We start from the raw sequence: 16,217 nt of genomic DNA, 5'->3' as shown, positions 1-16,217 counted from the left end.
AAAGATTTAGCCTTTATTTAATTGGATGAAAAGGATTGAGAGAAGAATAATAATGTGTTCACTTAAAGGGGTAAATTTGAAGGAAAGAGAATAGATGTAGGCGATTTAATAGAAAATTGAGTATTATTTTTTTTTTTAAAGAATTTTGAGATGAGAGAGTGTCCATTTAGAATAAAAGTTTCTGTAAAAAATGATTAATGTAAGATAAAAAATTGTTTTAATTGATAGAAAATAAATATTACCAAAATACGGTTAATAGTAAAAGTAAATAATATTTATTAATAATATATTTAATTGCAAAAATTATTATAAAGAAAAAAAATCGAGATTATGAAAGCTACTTCTTATACTAGAATCGATTAACCATGTTTTTAGAATTGAATTCTTGATGGTTGCAATTGTTAGAAGTGAGTTTTGGATCTAACTCAATCTCACAAAACCAGCTTGTAAAGTGAGGTTTGCACTTCACTTATATATTATTAATTGGCCTTATCTCTAGTTGATGTGGGACTTCCAACAACAATAGGCAAATCACGTAACCAAGTATAAATTCTTCATTTCTCACATAAGATTGAATTGATTCCATATCTCTTTAAAATCGAATACACTTTCATCATCTTCATCTTTATTTCCATCTTCTTCGTTCATCCTCATATAAAATATTTTAAAAATAAAACTAGTATTTCACTCGTAATCACTTCAAATCCTATGTCATAATCGCGAATGGAGAAAAAGTTTCATCCCATAAATTATTCTGATGCAAATTCATTAAAGCAAAACATGAATTTAACCTTTAATTCATCTTTTCTAATTTGCTTAAAAAGTACCATCCATCCATATGAACATAGCGTAAGGAAAAAAAGGTAGAAAATTGGTGAAAATAAGATTATTTTACTATAGTAAAATCAAATGAAAGAAGAGAATAAATGATTGTGTGTTTGACGAGAAAAAAAGATATTAATAATAATAATAATAATAATAATAATAATAATAATAATAATAATAATAATAATGAGAATGAATGACAGGTTTTATCCTTAACTTTTTACTTTTTTGTTTGAAAATTTTAATACCAAACTCGGGTTAAACATGATGTTTAAGAGTGAGTGAAGTTGTCTGGCCCAATAGCACTTTTAACAGCTTCTAAAGAAATTGCATGAATAGACTATTCAGAAACTCCACGGCAAATAAGGTACGAATCTGAAAAACAATCTTGAGAACCATGATTTTCCTTTATAGAGCTGTCTGTGTAAATTCATATTTCAGCTTCATTATCATAATTGAATCGACAAGTAAAATTTATTTTATGATTTTTATCAATATATTTTAGATTTTTTTATATATATCACAAATCAAGAATTAATCAAGAGAGTCCACGAGTCATAACTAAAATAAGAAATACATTAATTTGTACAACTACATAAACTTATTATTTAGTTAATAAAATATCTTTATCTCAACACTTTCTCTCAAATTAATAAATAATGGATGTCGTCCCAACTTGTTTAATAATAAACCAAGCATTTAGCTTAAAAATAAATGCCAATTAATTTTCTATATTGAATATCTGTCAATTTCAATTAATTTTCAAAATCTTCCTTCTATTGGAGGCCTTACATTCCTACATATATAGGACAATTGTTCCCTCTATGTGATGCTCATTTTCATTAATTTTGATCATACATCATGAATTCATTTACGTGATGTTTTACCACTCAAATTGATTTTTCTATCACTTCAGCTAAGATATCCAAGAATTAAAAAAAAAAAAACAAAAAAATTCTTAAGCTTTGGTACCAAATTAAAAAATATAATTTATTCACAATTTTTTTGTATACTGATACTCTCACAAATTTGGAATCAATAAGGAACCTGCAAATCAAGATCAAAATGAGGAATTTTTATTTATACAATATTCTGTACAACTATATAAAAACCTATTTATTAAAAAATTGTTTAAAGATAATTTTGTTTGGATTTAATAAAAAATATCAAATTTTACATAGTACAGAATACGAAGCCGAAAGCGAAATGAAATTAAAAAATAATCATAAATAACAAAACTTCATATTCCAAAAACAATACTCTTCGGATAAACCTCTTTCTAGATTTAAGTCAAATTATCCTTTATCTTTTCTGTTATAAACATTTGTTTCTTTTAACACAAATAAACAATTAAATTAAATAAATTAACACAATCTAGAATATTAGAACTAATTAGTTATGACGAATACTTGAAAGGGATATTTACATAGATATAAAACTAGAATAATAAATTAAATAACTGCACGTGCTATAAACAATATTATAAAACTTGCAGAATATACTACCAACCTTAAACAAGCTTATTATAATTTAACATCATTAAAAAAATGTCCACTACATAAAATGATGTATATAACTTTTATTATTGATTCGTGACTTAAGTTATTGTTTATGAATATGAAAGGTAAATTAATATAAATAGAAGATGACATTTGAAATTTTTTATAAAACACAGTAGAAAAGAGACTAAAACCATGATCATTTTTAAAAAATTATGATAACGACAGGTAATAAGAAGGTGTGATTAGTTGAAAAGTAATCATTAATGTGGAAAAGGCTAAAATAATAGTAGCCATTTTTCATTGGAAGCTTAATTAGAAGTAAAGCAGTTTGTGTTTGTGTATGTCTATTAAAGTAAAAAAATTACAAGAAAACATGCTAAACGTGAGGTTGAATTATTTATTATTATAGGCTGAATTTAATGCAATAGATGTGATAAAGACATTTTCCTAACCCCACTATTACGTTCTTCGATACCAGTTTAGACAACAGAGGAATGTTGAACATTTGAAGGCTTTAATATTCTAAACTTCCCTTTCAAATTTTGAAAAATATATCAAACTTTTTTCTAAATCAAGTCCTCTGAAAATATAGTTAAAGTTAATCATTATTTTGCAAATACTATATTCAAAGTTAATAATTGAGTTACACACATTATTAAAAGAATATATGTATAATATTAATGATTTTTTTTAATATATTAAAATAGTAATATATATCAATTTTCCGAAAAGCCTACTATTTACTAGAGTTAATTATCAAGATTAGGGTAAGAACAAAACCAACTTAATATACAAAAAGAAGGGTAAATTAAATAAAAATGAAATATTTATCTCTTTTCATGAGCCGTTATTTTTTGGGATTGCAAATGTTGTGCATAAACCATCTCTAGAATCAGATGATTCTCTGCGTCGTCCTTGTAAAACCTAAATTTTCGTTAACTTTCCTTGAGGTAATTCATGCAGCAACAAAACGAAGACAAAGCAGTGCGACGTCGTCGTTCCTCTGTTTCGACAATCCTAAAGTATATTATTGTCCCTGTGGTTGTTCTAGTTCGTCGCCGAAAAAGGAATCACCGTACCTGCAAATGTCTTCTCTCCTGTTATAGAAGGAGATGAATTTCACTTAAGACCAAAATATAACAGTATTATTAAGAAATCTATTTAAATTTAAATTATTTTCATAAAATTAGTTTATAAGATCATAATTATTCTTATTATTTCTTCTCATGTCTTAAAGTTAATTATTGAATATGAAGTATTGTCTATTTTAAAATTTTGAATTTTCTTTTAAGATTTTAATTTTTTTTTACGTAAGTTATTTTAATATTTTGATCTCAAGTTTGTGGGTTCGTTTAAATCAATTAAGTATTATTTGTTTTAGAGTTTAAAAATTTATTATAGTTTAATTCTTGAAAAATGTTTTAAAAGATTAAAGAAAAATAAAAATTTTAAACACTCCAAAATAATTGTTAAAAGGTATATTATATTAAATTGTGTGTGTGTGTATATATATATATATATATATATATATATATTATTCCGAAATTGAGAGTGGCTGCAGAGTGTAGAACTTAGCTATACTGGGAGAAAGAATATTACTTTGAGTTTTGGACGCATGCATTGGACAGGTGGAAGCTTCAATGCAACTTCCTCCGTTTTGCTTGTATTGGCAGAAGAACTGTGGAAAAGTAGTTACAGTTTTCGATAATCCATGTCTCCCGAATTGTTAAATATATACAGTAGGCTAAATTTTGGCCATACTATGCTAATTTTTTTGTCTTGGAAGAAATGAATGTTTAAGCAAAGAAGGTGTTGTAGATACGAAAACAAAATCTATTCAATATTTAGATCATAAATACCAAACTTTGCACAGAAACTTTTGGTGAAATGGATTGCTCTGTCATATCATATCATATCATTGTGAGTGTGATTTTCCATGGCAGGCAAATTTTATAACCATACGGCACCGCACGTACATACACCATTATCCACTCAATAAGAGGTTTGAATTAAAGATTCTGAAGATGAAGACGAATATATTTGGGGTACTCATGTTTCTCATGCTTTTCGGGGAATCAAACCAAAACTTTCTGCCAAAAGGGTATACCCCTCTTTCCGTTTCTGCCTCAGAAAAGAATAAAAACCAACAAATACAATAATCAACGTAACGAAAAATTAAATTTAATAATATAGCAATTTACCTATTTTTTTTTTTCTCATTCTTACACTAACTAGTATCTTAAAATGCTTTTTATGCTATGTTTATCATTATAGTTTCTCTAATGCTAAAAATGTAAATATATTTGCTGATTTTGTTTTCATTTCCTTTTCACGAAATCATCGCATTGTGCACTTTCATTGCATTCACACCCTGTAGCTATTGCATCTATAGCTACGAACCAGGAAATACTTTTTATGATGACTAGCTTGAAATCTTTATATAAAAAGCAGCCACTTGTACAAAACAGATTTATTTAAGTTTTTTTTTTTTTTATTTTGCTTCTTTTCAACTTTCATACCTAAATTTTAAATCCTTTATTAATCAATAAACTATACGTTAATAATCATATTAATTATCATTTATAATAGTAGATTATTATTTCACTATACTCAATTATTGACAATACAAAAATATGTAATAAAATATATTTTGAAAAAACAATATGACAATAATTAATTATTACTTTTATTGACGAAATTAAAATATGCCATTGAACATCATTTGAAAAACAATGTGACAATAATAAATTATTCCTTTCAATAATCAAATTATTGATGACAACTGTTATATGACTCTTGGTCTCCTAAATCTAATTTCAAAATTGTTTTTATGAATAAAGTAAAAGTTCATTTTGAAGAGTACAAAAGTTAGAGAAGTTAGTAGAACTTAAAAACTTTATGTGAAAGGTTTTGAAAAACCTAGTGTGAGTAGAGTGATAACTTTGTCAAGTGTGATATTGAGTGATTGAGTGTTGTTGTATTGTTAGGAGAAATTATTCATCCCCTAGGCATTCAAGGATGTGTCTTTTATCTATTGTAACTTCAAGATAGGTGTTTTCTATCCTAAAATGTCTTATTGTGCTTCCAATCTCAATTTATTTTAGTGATTAAGAACTCAGCGATAAATATTTTTATCTAAACCAATATTAAAATACCTTGTGCATTTTACTCTTTCCCTATTATCTCCTGATTATATTAAAGAATTTGATCTTTTGTTGAATTAGATTTTAAAAAGGTGACATTTTTTAAAAGGCCCAAATTTTATTAGAAAACTAATTCACCCCTCTTCTTGGTTTTTTTAAAAAATGATATATTATTCTATTGAATGATTCTAACAAACTCTAAGCATAGAGAGAGATGTTACTACTAAACTCTCTTGTATTTTGCAAATGCTTTGAATATATATTTGCCTCTTCCATTAAATGCTAGTATTCTTTTTTCTATACTTAATGCTCAATTTGACGTAACCAGTCATAGCTTGATGCTTGGCTCATTGGGTATTGGAATCTTTTGAAACCTATACCTGGAATAAAATGCCTAATAGAGTTTGTATCTAGGAATGAAGCTCAACCTATTAGTTGTCTTAAACCCTTGTTCATAAAGTGGGTTTGTTTATTAGGAGTTCATGGGATTGACTCTTAATGAATATTGAACCTAGACTCATTTTACTAAGGGATTAGGGTTTGAGTAGACTTGCAGGTTGACATTCATATATTAATGGAGAGGATATGACTTTTATAAGCAAAAGAGTGAAATCCATGAAATTTAATTCCAACAATTTCAATCCATACCATTTCTAACCTTTTTTAATTTCTAAGTGTCTTTAATTTCCAAAGTTCATCTTTATCATTTATGCATCAATTTACTTTATTGCACATAATATCAAATTATGAAACTATATTTTAGTTTAGATTAGTTATTAATTGTATGATTATTTAGTATTACGTGAGTCTTTTGGGAAACAATATTCAGCCCTACCAGTTAATACTTGAACGATTTGTTATGCTTACCAAAGAATTAACAAGTTTTTGGTGTCGTTGCTGGTTACCCATGTTTAATACTAGACTATTGTGCAATGTTTAACCTATTTAGACTTTATTCTTGTATTCATAATTTATTATTTTTCTTGCAATTAGATATTTAAATTATTTGGGCTAACTTGTAGCTCTAATTTTATTGTTCTTTAGTGTATGTAGGGTAACATCCATACAAGGAGGACCATGTCTTTAGAACCACTCCTTGTAGGCCCTGAGATTAAGAAAACAACTCGAAGGAATAACAATGACACAATGAGATAATGAGTTTAGCACAACAAGTTGCCCTCGAGTCTGTTTCTTTTGTTACTACTCTCATCACTACTCAGTAGTTTGATATTTCTTTTGAAGACGAGATTGTTGGAGTGGAACAACCTCCAAGGCAAACCATAAGGGACTTAATCACCTACACAAGCTCGAGAAATTTCTCAGGTATTGTGAGACCCGCTATAAGTGAAGCGTGCAAAAATGAAACCTGCTCTTTTATAGCTCATAAGCTCTCATCAATTCTTTGACAATGACAATAAATACCCATACACTCATCTTGTCACTTTCTATGAGTTATGTGGTTTAGTGGGAATCACAAGGGAGGATGAAGAAGTGTTATATATGAAATTATTTCCATTTTCTCTCTAGTTGGAAAAGCTAACGCTTAGCTTTAATCATAACCTAATAACAGCTTGACTAGCTGGGAGAATGTGGAGTTCAAAATCCTATATAATTTCTTCCCACCATCCAAGAGTACCAAGGTCAAATCTGTAATCGCTACTTTTGTTCAAGGTGTAGAGGAACCATTATGTGAAGCTTTCGAGAGATTTAAAGCTTTGCTAAGAAAATATCCATATCATGGTTTTAATAGAAATGCAAGTGCAAACCTACAACAGGTTGACCCCATAAACTAAGATGATACTAGATACGTCTTTTGGTGGTTTTTTAAGACTCTAAAGAAGCCATCACTGTCATTGAAAATGTTGATAGGTGGAGCAGAGTGTTAGTTAAACCCAATCCCTATGATGTTTGTTTCTTATGTTGACAACACATTGTTAATAAAAACACATGTATGTGTATCGTGTTATGTGTTATATGTGTTTATGCTTATTGTGGAATATGCACATATTGTGATTGTCACATTTGACATATTGTGTTGATTGATGCATACTACTGTTTTTGTAAAGTGATCATATCTGTGTATACACAATACATGTTTTGGAAATATAAAAACCACATGCACAAAAGTATATCTGCATGACTGAATTGATTATAGTGTTGTGATAATCAATTAAGATCATCAGACAACTTGAGTTTTAAATTGCGGTAAAACAACTAGTTTTGAATCGATTATGTTAGTTGGTAAATCGATTAAAACTTGTGTGTTTGCACATATCTTTTTAAAATGTGCTGTGATGAGTTTTTGGAAAGAAAAGTTTTCAAAAAATCTGCTAAGTGTTAAAGCTTAATCGATTACATGGAGCATGTATTCAATTAAGTCTGTTAAGATTTGAAAACTGACTTGTGCTTGTCATAACTGCTATAACAGTCATATTTTTAAATATGTTGACTAAGCATTTAATGAGAATCAATTACATTAATTGAACATTCAATTATGTGCTTTGATTGCTGTTAGTCTATTACATGTGTTTAGTGACCAATTACGTTAATATAGTAATTGATTCATTTTCATCAAAATTGACAAAACTATGTATTGACACATTGATTGATTTTCTATAAGACAATTTGAGCATTACATTTTCATATCTGATTGATTTTCATCTGAGAAGTTTTAGAGATTGATCAAAGGCTCCAAGAATCAGGAATGTGAAGTGGTTTACAAATCTTGAAGAATTCTTGAGAGGAAAACGTGACTGGATTGATGAGACTGATCGTTCTACACAACTGAGGTGCTTTCTGTTTGATTAGGAGAAGAAGACTTGCAATCTTTAATTTTTTTCCCTGTACGTGTGGCGTCAGGAAGAAGAGTGATGTACTCTTGACTTTGAGAGGGGATATCTCAAAGGGGTTACTATGACAGGAGCGAGTTAGTTCTGTGTTGGCAGATTTTGTTGTACTATATTTTGATTGAGAGTTTGTGAGGTGTTTACATTTAAGAGTTGCTCTGCAAAACCTTAGCTATAATACTCTTATCATTATTGTGGATTGCTCTTCAATCTAAGGTTGATTGGGAGGGTGACTGGATGTAGGCATTGAGGCCGAACCAGTATAAAAATTGAGTTTGATTTTCTTATCTCTATCTCTTTACTTAATCGATTACATTCTGTCATTACTTTTACACTATAATGTTACATTGCACACATATTTCTTACGACACAAGAAAGGTTTCAAGAACCATACCATTTGCGCAAAAGATTTGAAAAGTGCTAATTTTTATAAAACACCAATTCAACCCCCCTCTTGGTGTTGAGAAACAAAGCTCATCAATTCTAATAGAAAACATGGTTCATCAATTCTAACAGAAAACATGGCCTTTTCATGGTGAAGAAGTTTTATTTAGGGAGCTAAGGATGCCAAAATTTCTTCAACAAGCCTTTTCCTAATTCTTCCAATAAAGGATGGAGATAAGAACAAGGACTCTCTAGTATTAGAAATCCCTCTCAAAAATATCCACATGTGCATGAGCGTACTACAAAGCTAGAAAAGACTCTTTAACTGTTCCTGCAACAATACCTTCAGAATCAAAAGACTATTGATGCATCTATAAAAAATTTGGAGGTGCAAGTAGGACAATTGGCTAAGCAATTAACAAACTAGCAAGGTCGAAAATTCTTTATAACACCCAAGTCAATCCTAAGGAGGAATTCAAAGCTATTATAACAAGGAGTGTAAAAAAGGTTTGGCTAGGTGACAAAGAGAGATTGAAAAAACAAAGAGAAGAAAAATAATGAAGAAAAAATTCAAGCAAAAAAAGAAATTGATGAAGAGATTATTCTGGAAGAAGAAAATAAAATTAGGGAGAAAGAAAAAGAAAACAAGGAAAAAGATAAATGTCAAAAAGAGAAAGTTGTTGTGAAACACATTCCATATTCTCAAAACTCTTCAAAAATAGAGAAGAAGAGACAATTGGCTCAGTTCAATGACATCTTCAAGCAATATGAAATCACAATGCGCTTCTCTAAAGCACTACAATAAAATCCCTCTTATGCTAAATTCATGAAAGATTTCCTTGGCAGAAACAAGAAGTACTTAGAAGAGCAAATCGTTGAGGTTCAAGGGAATTGTAGTGTCATTATTTAGAAGACTTTTCCTCCATAGTTTAAGGATTCGGGTAGCTTCACCATCTCCTATGCCATTGGAAATCGTGATATAGGGAAAACTCTCATTGACTTAGGGGGTAACATTAATTTGATGCCCCTATTTATGCTTAAGAAGATTGGTGGTCTGGAAGCCAAGCCAAAAAGCATGACCTTATAGTTGGTAGATAAGTCCATCAAGTACCCTTATGATGTGATGGAAGAGGTAGGGGTAAAAATAGACAAGCTCAAGTTCCCATTGGACTTTATGGTGATGGAAATGGAGGAAGATGAATGGGTACGCCTCTTCCTTAGAAGACCATTCATGAAGATAACCAAGGTTGTCATTAATGTAGATGAATGGAATGCTGAAATTAAAGACCAAGATAAGGTGGTGACTTTTAGTGTTTTTGAAGTTGTGCAATAGTTCAATGATAAACAGACTGGTCTTGAGGCCATTGGTAACGGTATAAAAACCGTTATTTTTATACTTGAATTTGATATCAAAACACACCCTTTATGGCTTAGAATGAGCTTAGAATCATGCAAAACACTTTAGTTTGGTTTCTAGAGAGTCAAAAGTGGTTTCTAGAGATGTTATGCTTGTTTTACATTTTTTTGGCAGGATTTGATGAGAATTGAAAGATGGAAGTGAAGAAGGGAGGACTTAGACTCAAGAAAGGATGAGAAAAGAAGCAAAGGAAGAGTGAAGTCCATCGGTCAGCGCCAATTCCAGCGTTGAGCGCCAGGTTCCACCGTTGAATGTCCTACGATTATAGGGTCTACCGCTGAGCGGTCAAATGGGCGCTGAGCACCTAAATGATGGGCCTGGGCTGAAATTTTGTTACTTTTTTTTCTTTATAAATAGCCCTAGTGCGACCCTCAGAGTAATCGTTTGGCAGAGGAAGACTTCAGAGCACCTTCTACACTCCTTGGAGGCGCTTTCTTGGATGCTTAGGCTCCAATTTATCAATTCTAGGGTTTATTCTTTCATCTTGTCCATTGATTCCATCTAGTTTCACCATGTCTATGGTGAACTAAACCCTTTGTTGTTGGGGAACAATGTAAATCCTTTTGAAACTCTCTTGTATCAAATTTCTTATTATATTCACATGCTTTTATTATCAAGTGTTTGGGTTTTCTTTTTTGCTGATAATGCTTACATCATTTAACTCATTCGGTGTTATGATATTTGATTTTGTCAATACGGGAATGTACGGAGAAATCTAGAATTGATTAGAATTCTCTTGATAATGAAATACTGCCTAGGAATAGGTGTAGGACGATCAATTGCTTTAAGCTTCCGTACTGTAATGCGTTGGTAATTACTAGGGATACTAGGAATGCTAAACTAGTAATTGGTAATAGGCTCTTTTCGCCGAGGAATCGGGTTTTGATTAATTCAGAAAGTTGCATGACATTGATAATAAAACGAATTTAATAAGAATAGTAGATATAAGAGGATGGATAAGGATGAAATTGTAAACCCCAATAACCCCATTCATACATATCTTTTATTTGCCAATTGATTCAATTTGAATTTTCATGTTTATTTTAGATCTTGCATTCAAAACCCTAAATTCAATCTTTACTTAAGTCTTATGCAATCAATTTATATGAAAGATAAGGCCTAAGAGTCCCTTGGGAAACGATCTTGGACTTACTGTCTATTATTACTTGATACGATCTGGTACACTTGCCAGGGGCTTAACAGCCATAAATGAAGTCTTATCATTGACCAGTGGACCATGGCATGCTTCCAAGTTGCTTGAAAAAAAACTCTAATTGTTTCTTTGCAAAAGTAAATGAAGAGGGAGAAGAGAGAAAGGATATTTCAGTTCGCTACCACTCTTTGATGGGAATGAATGAACTTAGACTTGGCCAACCAATTGTGATTAGAAAAGTCAATTTAAAAATTCTCTCTAGAAGAATCAAGACAAAATGGTCATGGTTATGGGTTATTAAAGATGTCGAAGCAAATGGAAGGATTGAAATTGAAGCTCCTTACTTGAAGGCAACCTAACACTTTAAAGATTTCTTTTTACTTGATTTAGGTTTTTTTTAATATAGTTGTGTTTGTGTGTGCATTTGTGAAATGTGGAAGTATAAGTTGTGTATGCTTGTTTCTATTTCATGTGTTGCATTAAGCTTTTGGTGTTGTCAATGTGGTTTTAATGTATGTTAGGTTAGTCTTAGCATAGTTTTTGTTTGAGCGCATGTGTATAAGTGTTGTGTCAAAGTTCAAAGATTAAAAGGCAAAACAACAAAAAATCATAGCCACTACATCTCTACCGTTCAACCTTGCCTTGTACCACTCTGACACTAAGCACCATACTAGTAAGTGTTGAATTTTTTTTTCTGATGCATCGTTGAAAGGTGGAGTGCATGTGTTGAGCGCCAACATCAGTTGTGGTTGTGTCTTAGGCTTGGATGCACACTAGGAATGGCCTAAACCCCTTTCTAAAACCTTAATCTCTAAAATGCCATTTTAGAAACTGTAACTCTAACCTAATTTGTCCTAACAAACCCTAAATTTCAAATTTTCCCAACTTTCCCTTCCAAAACCCTAACTTTGTTTCTACCCCATCATCCAAAACACAAATCATAACACTTAATCCCACCCAAACGTCGCTCAACTCAATCATCCCTTACTTTCACTCTTGCACGCCTATCTAGGGCCTTTCTTTCCCCAACCCTAACCTGCCTCCATGCCCAACTTCCATTCATACTTACACACTCTTCCTTTACACTAACAACCATCCTTTACCCACATCGCGCTTCAGTTTAGGTTGTGGAGTTACTCACACAAGTTGGGTTTAGTAATGCTACCTCTAATCCTCTTGGACCTTGCCTATCTGATTTTCTTTTGTTTGTGCGGTCCAAGTACAATTTAAGTATCTTCTGTTTTTCCCTAGCATGAATTCATTAGTGTTTCAATTTGCAGAGTTTATTAGTTATGTTACTACATTGGATGTGTTATTGTTCGTTCCATGTTTAACATTAGTGTTTGTCTCGCTTTGTTCTATGTATAGTCTTTTGTTGGGTTAATTTTTGAACCTTGTTTTTAGCCATGGTGTTTTTGGTTTGATACTCCTGAACAATATGCAGGGTGCGCTCAATACCAACACTACAAAGGCAGTTGTTTTGGAAGCACCTCAATTGTGCCTTTTGAGCTCTAAATTCCAACAATTAAGCTTATGCTAGCATTGGCAATGGATGCTGATTTTGAGGGGTGTTAACACCCTTACAAGTGTACCAGATCGTATCAAGTAATAATAAATGGTAAGACCGAGTATCGTTTTCCCAAGAGACTCACGGCACTAAACTGTTGTGCTTTTGCTTAACCAATCAAGACTATAAAAACAATATTTTGTGGTTTTTGAATGTAAAGAACGGAAAAATAAACATGAATGCAATTTGATCAATTGAGGTTAAACACAAAAGTGGATGAATGATGTTGATAATATGAGATGAGTATGATATTAGGGTTTAGAGTTCACCTAATCACTCTCATGCATAAACGAATTCATCTTCTTCATTAATGTTAATGCAACTTTCTAAACTACTCTAAACCCGATCCCTCGGTGAAAAGAGCCTATTACCATAATTACTAGTTTACTATCCCTAGTCTCCCTAGTAATTACTAATGCATTAATCATAGAAGCTTAAAGCAATTGACCGTCCTATTCCAATCCCTAGGCTGTTAGGAAACAGGTTGGCTTCGTTTTACACCAAGAGGGTGGGTGAATTGGTGTTAGTTCAAAAACAAACTCTTTTCGCAATCTTGATATGAAAATTCAAAGCTTTTGATCTTTCCTTGAAATGCAAGTAATGAAAAATTCAATGTAGCAGAAAAATGTAGTTGACTGCTAAACAGATAAAGTCAACTGAATTAAAGAGTGCAGGGATAGAGAAAATCAAACACTGATTTTTATACTGGTTCAGCCAACAATGCCTACATTCAGTGTCCTTCCAATCTTGGAAGTAAATGCACTATAATGGTTGCGGTTTTTACAACAAGGAATTTATAGAAGCACTACACAAAAATATAAATCTCCTATCTAACCCAAAACCAAATATAGCTGCACACACAAAACCAGAATTGCAGCAAGAATCCCCCCTTCTGCAATTTGAACCCACGTCGAACAATCCTCAACATGTCACCAGCACTCTTCACAGGATGCCAAGTCTATCATAGCACGCTTCACAGGTTGCCAAGCCTATCACAACAAACTTCACAGGTTGCCAAGCCTTCAGTCAAATACAACAGTCTTCACAGGATGCCAAGCCTTCAGGATCAAACCAGAAGCACCTTCTTTGTGCAGATGTTGATCATTCAGTGTGTGAAAAAGACTCCTCAATCTGAATCTCTCTCAAGAAAGATGACCACGGTTTTCTTGGAGAATTCTTGGAGCTTCCAAAACTGAGAACTTTCTCTGAAACAAGACAATGAAAATGTTAGATCACAAAAGTCACAGAACAATTCGTGTTCTGTCCTATTTATAGTTTTCCTGTCATTCTCAATTGAATAGCCTACTAATACAATCGACTGTATTAAATTAGTTATAACAGACAGTCAACACAAAGGCTCCTCAGTTAACCAAATCAATGCACATTTAAGATAGTTGACCCAGTCAGTCAATGTTAACTAACTTTTGAAAAATATAGCCGTTAGAGCAAGTAGGCAAAATAAAATTCCAAAAAAACAGCAATACAGTCGAATAGGTGTTCCACAATGTCGACTGACACTTGAAAATATACTTTGAAATTATTTTCAACTTAAGTCTCATCAAGCTCAGGTTCACAAAATCTGTACAAAGATTTTAGCATAGTCGAATCCATTACCAGTGTATTCGACTGAGCTAGTCCTTTGTCACAACAAATATAAGTTTATAAAGGTGCTTGTGATCTTTTCTTCAGAAATGTGCAGAAGTAATCAAAATCATTCTATCACACATTTCAATACAAGCATGTTCCATACATATAACACATAATCAAACATAGGAACATACATTGCAAATCAATCAAGACATGTTCAACAAAAGCATTGTTCAAAACAGTTTGTTGTATCAGCTGAACATGTAAACCTGGAATATATATACTGTTATTAAGCAATGTGTGGTCATCATCAAAAACCAGTTTGATATAGAGTTTGTGTTGTCAACAATCTCAACAATCTCCCCTTTTTTTGATGATGCACAACCATGATTAATAACTCAACCATGTTTGTACAGTTCCACATATGTCAGAGTAAAAAAAATAGCAAAATCAATAAAGTCAGTTCAGTTACTCAGCATATAAAGCAAAAATATCATCAAGCAAGATATAGTATGATACAACAATTCTCCCCATATAGACTTGCTCTAACACACTCATGAACACTCTCCCCCTTTGTGCATTAACAAAAAAGGAATGCTTTGATATTTATGCAGTTTTGAAAACAGAGAAGCATCAAACAAATATGAAATTTTAGTATGAAAATGATGTTCTCAAAATCTCAAGTTCATCACAAAAACAAATGTAAGCTCCCCTGAAATATAGGTGTGTATGATGAAACAATGTGTAAAGAAGTGATACTCCCCCTGTCATTATGCATGATTCTCAAAAACAATTTGAGTGCACAATGTTAGAACTGCTGCAGCGGAATTGTTAGCGTGGAATAGCAAACCAAGACGGTTTTTAATATAAACGCGTGCCTTTTAATTTCTACTCAATTTTACTTACTAAGAAGATAATTAAAATAAAATGACCAGAGTAAGGTTGAGAGAAATTTGCACAGATGATTTTTATACTGGTTCAGATCTGACCAATCCTACGTCCAATCCCTTATCTCAAACCAAGATAAAAAGTTCACTAAGGACAAAACAATTACAAACTACATTTACAAATAAACAATTTGTAAAAGTTCAGAAACCACCTCTCTTGATACCACAAGAGATGAACCTACACCTCCTTTGAGTCTTCACAAAGGATGAAACACCTCCTCCAAATACTTCACGAAGGATGATCCTCTTCCAAACACCTCGTTAGACTCACCAAGGATGAATCGGCTATTTCCTCTCTTACCGTAGCAACACTTCACCAACTCCATAGACAAGAGTTTCACAAGCCGAACAAGAACACACACTTCTCAAGAGTTTCTTAGTTCTTAAGCACAAGGGAAGAGTTGTTGATGATGGATAAAGGGAGCCTATATATAGACTCAAGCAAATACTCTTCCATTCTTTGAAACTGGCCATTTAACGCATTTAATCGATTAATATTAGTGTTATTCTGCAAAACAAAGCAATGGAGCTTTTGGTACCCATAATCTTATTTGGGTCCTTGAGGTTAAAGACATATTACTTTATGACAGGAATCCAAGCATATTTTCCATTTGGAACACCAAAATGTTTAATGTTACATTTGTTTGAAGTATGTCCCTTTTTCATGCAATAGAAACAACACACATTACTCACTTTATTTTTCACAAAAGTTCCTTTAACAACTCAAATCTTTCGAGTTCTTCTTACTTTGGATTTATGATTTTGATGCATGTTTCTATTCTTAACATTGCTTTTGTTACAGTTCGTTTTAGCATGTGAATTAGTTTTAGTTGCTTTAGCAAGTAA

This window comes from Vigna radiata, unplaced genomic scaffold, assembly GCF_000741045.1.
Source record: "Vigna radiata var. radiata cultivar VC1973A unplaced genomic scaffold, Vradiata_ver6 scaffold_310, whole genome shotgun sequence".
NCBI classification, from domain to species: domain Eukaryota; kingdom Viridiplantae; phylum Streptophyta; class Magnoliopsida; order Fabales; family Fabaceae; genus Vigna; species Vigna radiata.
This window is presented reverse-complemented; position numbering follows the sequence as displayed.